Source organism: Bombina bombina, chromosome 10, assembly GCF_027579735.1.
Source record: "Bombina bombina isolate aBomBom1 chromosome 10, aBomBom1.pri, whole genome shotgun sequence".
Classification (NCBI taxonomy): Eukaryota; Metazoa; Chordata; class Amphibia; order Anura; family Bombinatoridae; genus Bombina; species Bombina bombina.
The window spans coordinates 31,647,314-31,653,313 of NC_069508.1; the positions used below are offsets into that span (position 1 = coordinate 31,647,314).

Here is a 6,000-nt window from a genome sequence, read left to right on the forward strand (position 1 = left end):
GCATTCTGGATTGAGTCTCTGGAAGAGAACATTGGTTCAGCTACTCTGGACGACATTACGGACAGGCTTAGAGTCCTTAAACTAGCTAATTCTTTCATTTCGGAGGCCGTAGTACATCTTACTAAACTTACGGCGAAGAATTCAGGATTCACCATTCAGGCACGCAGGGCGCTGTGGCTAAAATCCTGGTCAGCTGATGTTACTTCTAAGTCTAAATTGCTTAATATACCTTTCAAAGGGCAGACCATATTCGGGCCCGGGTTGAAAGAGATTATCGCTGACATTACAGGAGGTAAAGGCCATGCCCTGCCTCAGGACAAAGCCAAAGCCAAGACTAGACAGTCTAATTTTCGTTCCTTTCGTAATTTCAAAGCAGGAGCAGCATCAACTTCCTCTGCACCAAAACAGGAAGGAGCTGTTGCTCGCTACAGACCAGGCTGGAAACCTAACCAGTCCTGGAACAAGGGCAGCAGACTAGGAAATCTGCTGCTGCCCCTAAAACAGCATGAATTGAGGGCCCCCCGATCCGGGATCGTATCTAGTGGGGGCAGACTTTCTCTCTTCGCCCAGGCTTGGGCAAGAGATGTTCAGGATCCCTGGGCGCTAGAGATAATATCTCAGGATACCTTCTGGACTTCAAATACTCTCCTCCAAGAGAGAGATTTCATTTGTCAAGATTGTCAACAATCCAGACAAAGAAAGAGGCGTTTCTACGCTGCGTTCAAGAGCTCTTGTTAATGGGAGTAATCCATCCAGTTCCACGATCGGAACAGGGACAGGGGTTTTACTCAAATCTGTTTGTGGTTCCCAAAAAAGAGGGAACTTTCAGACCAATCCTGGACTTAAAGATCCTAAACAAATTCCTAAGAGTTCCATCGTTCAAGATGGAGACTATTCGGACAATTTTACCTATGATCCAAGAGGGTCAGTACATGACCACTGTAGATTTAAAAGATGCTTACCTTCACATACCGATTCACAAAGATCATTATCGGTACCTAAGGTTTGCCTTCCTAGACAGGCATTACCAGTTTGTGGCTCTTCCATTCGGATTGGCTACAGCTCCAAGAATCTTCACAAAGGTTCTGGGTGCTCTTCTGGCGGTACTAAGACCGCGGGGAATCTCGGTAGCTCCATACCTAGACGACATTCTGATACAAGCTTCAAGCTTTCAAACTGCCAAGTCTCAACAGAGTTAGTGCTGGCATTTCTAAGGTCACATGGATGGAAGGTGAACGAAAAGAAAAAGTTCACTCGTTCCACTCACAAGAGTTCCCTTCCTGGGGACTCTTATAGATTCTGTAGAAATGAAGATTTACCTGACAGAGGAACAGGCTAACAAGACTTCAAAGTGCTTGCCGCACCCTTCATTCCATTCAACACCCGTCAGTGGCTCAATGCATGGAGGTAATCTGCTTAATGGTATCGGCAATGGACATAGTACCCTTTGCACGCTTACACCTCAGACCACTGCAACTGTGCATGCAAAGTCAGTGGAATGGGGATTACTCAGACTTATCCCCCTTCTCTGAATCTGGATCAAGAGACCAGAAATTCTCTTCTATGGTGGCTTTCTCGGCCACATCTGTCCAGGGGGATGCCATTCAGCAGACCAGGACTGGACAATTGTAACAACAGACGCCAGCCTTCTAGGTTGGGGTGCCGTCTGGAATTCTCTGAAGGCTCAGGGACAATGGAGTCAGGAGGAGAGTCTCCTGCCAATAAACATTCTGGAATTGAAAGCAGTTCTCAATGCCCTCCTGGCTTGGCCCCAGTTGACAACTCGGGGGTTCATCAGGTTTCAGTCGGACAACATCACGACTGTAGCTTACATCAACCATCAGGGAGGGACAAGAAGCTCCCTAGCTATGATGGAAGTATCAAAGATAATTTGCTGGGCAGAGTCTCACTCTTGCCACCTGTCAGCAATCCACATCCCGGGAGTGGAGAACTGGGAGGCGGATTTCTTAAGTCGTCAGACTTTTCATCCGGGGGAGTGGGAACTTCATCCGGAGGTCTTTGCCCAAATACTTCGACGTTGGGGCAAACCAGAGATAGATCTCATGGCGTCTCGACAGAACGCCAAGCTTCCTCGTTACGGGTCCAGATCCAGGGATCCAGGAGCAGGCCTGATAGATGCTCTGACAGCACCTTGGGACTTCAGGATGGCTTACGTGTTTCCACCCTTCCCGTTGCTTCCTCGATTGATTTGCCAGAATCAAACAAGAGAGAGCATCAGTGATTCTAATAGCACCTGCGTGGCACGCAGGACTTGGTATGCAGACCTGGTGGACATGTCATCCTGTCCACCTTGGTCTCTACCTCTGAAACAGGACCTTCTGATACAGGGTCCCTTCAAACATCAAAATCTAACTTCTCTGAAGCTGACTGCTTGGAAATTGAACGCTTGATTTTATCAAGACGTGGGTTTTCTGAGTCAGTTATTGATAACCTTAATACAGGCTAGGAAGCCTGTTACCAGAAAGATTTACCATAAGATATGGCGTAAATACCTATATTGGTGTGAATCCAAAGGTTACTCTTGGAGTAAGGTTAGGATTCCTAGGATATTGTCTTTTCTACAAGAAGGTTTAGAAAAGGGTTTATCTGCTAGTTCATTAAAGGGACAGATCTCAGCTCTGTCCATTCTGTTACACAAACGTCTGTCAGAAGTTCCTGACCATCCAGGCTTTTTGTCAGGCTTTGGCCAGGATTAAGCCTGTGTTTTAAAACTGTTGCTCCACCATGGAGTTTAAACCTTGTTCTTAATGTTTTACAGGGCGTTCCGTTTGAACCCCTTCATTCCATTGATATAAAGTTGTTATCTTGGAAAGTTCTATTTTTAATGGCTATTTCCTCGGCTCGAAGAGTCTCTGAATTATCAGCCTTACATTGTGATTCTCCTTATTTGATTTTTCATTCGGATAAGGTAGTCCTGCGTACTAAACCTGGGTCTTACCTAAGGTAGTTACTAACAGGAATATCAATCAAGAGATTGTTGTTCCTTCTTTATGCCCAAATCCTTCTTCAAAGAAGGAACGTCTACTGCACAACCTGGATGTAGTCCGTGCTCTAAAATTTTACTTACAGGCAACTAAGGAATTTCGACAAACGTCTTCTCTGTTTGTCATTTACTCTGGGCAGAGGAGAGGTCAAAAAGCTTCCGCTACCTCTCTTTCTTTTTGGCTTCGTAGCATAATTCGTTTAAGCTTATGAGACTGCTGGGCAGCAGCCTCCTGAAAGAATTACAGCTCATTCTACTAGAGCTGTGGCTTCCACTTGGGCCTTCAAGAATGAGGCCTCTGTTGAACAGATTTGCAAGGCTGCAACTTGGTCTTCGCTTCATACTCTTTTCAAAATTTACAAATTTGACACTTTTGCTTCATCGGAGGCTATTTTTTGGGAGAAAGGTTCTTCAGGCAGTTGGTTCCTTCTGTATAAAGAGCCTGCCTATCCCTCCCGTCATCCGTGTACTTTTGCTTTGGTATTGGTATCCCAGAAGTAATGATGACCCGTGGACTGATCACACTTAACAGAAGAAAACATAATTTCTGCTTACCTGATAAATTCCTTTCTTCTGTAGTGTGATCAGTCCACGGCCCGCCCTGTTTTTTAAGGCAGGTAAATATTTTTTAATTTATACTCAAGTCACCACTTCACCCTTGGCTTTTCCTTTCTCGTTGTCCTTGGTCGAATGACTGGGAGTGACGTAGAGGGGAGGAGCTATATGCAGCTCTGCTGGGTGAATCTCTTGCACTTCCTGTTGGGGGAGGAGTAATATCCCAGAAGTAATGATGACCCGTGGACTGATCACACTACAGAAGAAAGGAATTTATCAGGTAAGCATTAAATTGTTTTTTTTTTTTGGGATCAAAAATTCTTTTATTGAGGAATATTATGTAATATTGCAGAGAAATGGATCTCGGTATAACATTGTCATCTCTTTATATAGTAGCATATGTACACTCATTTTTTTTTTTTTTTAGCTGTTGAATTTATTTCAAGACATTAGTCCAGATGTGGACTGGCAGTTATAGGCAAGTTTCTGGAGTTAAAGGGATAGAAAGATAAAAATGAAATGCACATGGGTGCCTTTTTAAATTTGTAAAATGATCATTCTTGCAATACATTACCATTAGCAATAATGCGTAAAGTAAAAGTGATTACTGTTTTTTTCTACGGCATATGCACATATCCTGTGAGGGCCCATGCACTACACCTTCTCAGAGTCAGTGGTGGCTTGCATGACACATGATATACACACCACCGCCAGCTCTTGAGAAGTTGTATTTGAATACTGGTGCACGGCCCAAACCGGATATGTGGCGTATGCCGCAGAAAAACACAGTAATACTTTTACTAGAAAACATTTTTGCTCATGGAAGTAAATTGCAAAAATGCTACTCTATTTAAATTGAAATATACCCAAATGCATTTCAATGTTGACCTTTCTATCCCTTTTAAAAGCGACAAAGTACTTGGGTAAGAAGCTGATAACAATTCGTTAAATTTAAAACTCCTGCAGGAATAGCCTTTGAAATGGGCTGGGGCAATCACTCCCACCTGATGGTTGATTTCTGCTTCTGCCTATCGTTTACATCACTTTCCTATAGCTATTACTGCAGAGTTAAATATTATCAGTATAGATGACTGTTTCAACAGCCGAAAGCAGCTATTTTAAATGACAAAGGCAGAAATGTAATAGACTCCAGGCAAATAGATTATTGGGGAACACATTAAAGGGGAAATCTTTACTGGTTTCCCATCTTATATGCTATAGGACATGGCAAGAAATTTAGTCTGCTTTAAAAAATAAACCTGTAATAATGAGCAATTTGACCCTAAAAATGCACCTAAGGTGTTCAGTGTACATGATGGAATATATCCCAAAGTTTGAAGCCAAAAAATATTGCACTGAATCAAATTACTTGGACCTGTAGCCCAGTTTACATGCTGTTCATGAGCTGCAAATACTCCTCATTCTGATAAATCTAAAAAGCTTAGAGCTTCTGATCGGAATTAAAAAATTGGTTAAACAGATTTGCAAGGCCACTGCTAAAAATGTCTCACTCTAAATCACGCTGATTAGTTAGTAATACTATGTGAGAACAGATAATGCACTCCAATGGTTAGAACATGACGTTTAAATTGCTTAGCTTGTAGAGTTGCTGAGCATTTATCAATGCTACTTTTATTTGAAAACACGTTTTTAGGTCTTCTGACTTCCATGGACTTTGATTTGTATAAATGTAGCTTATAGCTCCAATTTATTTATATAAGCTGCTATAGACACACAGTCAAGACAAATGACTCAGCTTGCTGGAGCAGGAAATATTAGCTTAAATGTTTGGTCGTGTAATGTAAACCCTGCCGGCTAGCTAGCCAATGAGGTCAGTAGCCCTTGGTTGTATAGAGGAGCTTGCTGTTGCTGGGTATTGCGCTTGTGAGCTAAATAAGAGACAACACCCATGCAAACAAGTTTATTCTTTGCTGACTCAGCAGAGGTTGTCAATTAAACAGAGAGAGAACAAACAAGGCTGCAAATTTGATGAAATATCCTTGCTTGGATCACTTTGCTAGTATTGGCAAAACCCTTATGCTGCTACAAAGGTAACCAGAGGGATCAGTTTTTATTTCCATATTTATAGCCAGATGTTTAGCTACAACACTTCAGTGTTTTTGCTGAGTGCAGCATGCAAGTCATTTACCCGCGCTGTGGTAATTGCTGCAAAATGAGCAGTTAAAATAAATGAACTATTAAAATAAGCTAGGTTTTCTCTGATCTGTTGTGAGACCATTTTATTGTTCAGATGGCTGCTAGGTGTACGGTTTATTTTGGGCCAGTTTTAAAGTGGCTGGTTGTGTGTCTGTATGTATGTATGTATATATGTGTGTGTGTGTGTCAGTATGTGTGTGTGTGTATGTATGTGTGTGTATATATATATATATATATATATATATGTGTATGTGTGTCTGTATATATGTGTTGTGTGCGCATGT

At 42.2% G+C, this 6,000-nt stretch overlaps 1 protein-coding gene across 2 annotated transcripts in view; it reads left to right on the top strand.

Moving 5' to 3' along the window:
- Positions 1-6,000, top strand: part of PKN2 (protein kinase N2) — a 295,753-nt gene that overhangs the window by 35,078 nt on the left and 254,675 nt on the right. The window contains exon 1 of one of the 2 annotated variants that reach the window (XM_053693919.1): positions 5,467-5,610. The exons of the other annotated variant lie outside the window; for it this stretch is intronic. The gene's annotated coding sequence lies outside the window, so the exon portion shown is untranslated. Of the gene's footprint in view, positions 1-5,466; positions 5,611-6,000 lie in introns of those variants that run through there. 2 annotated transcript variants of the gene reach the window in all.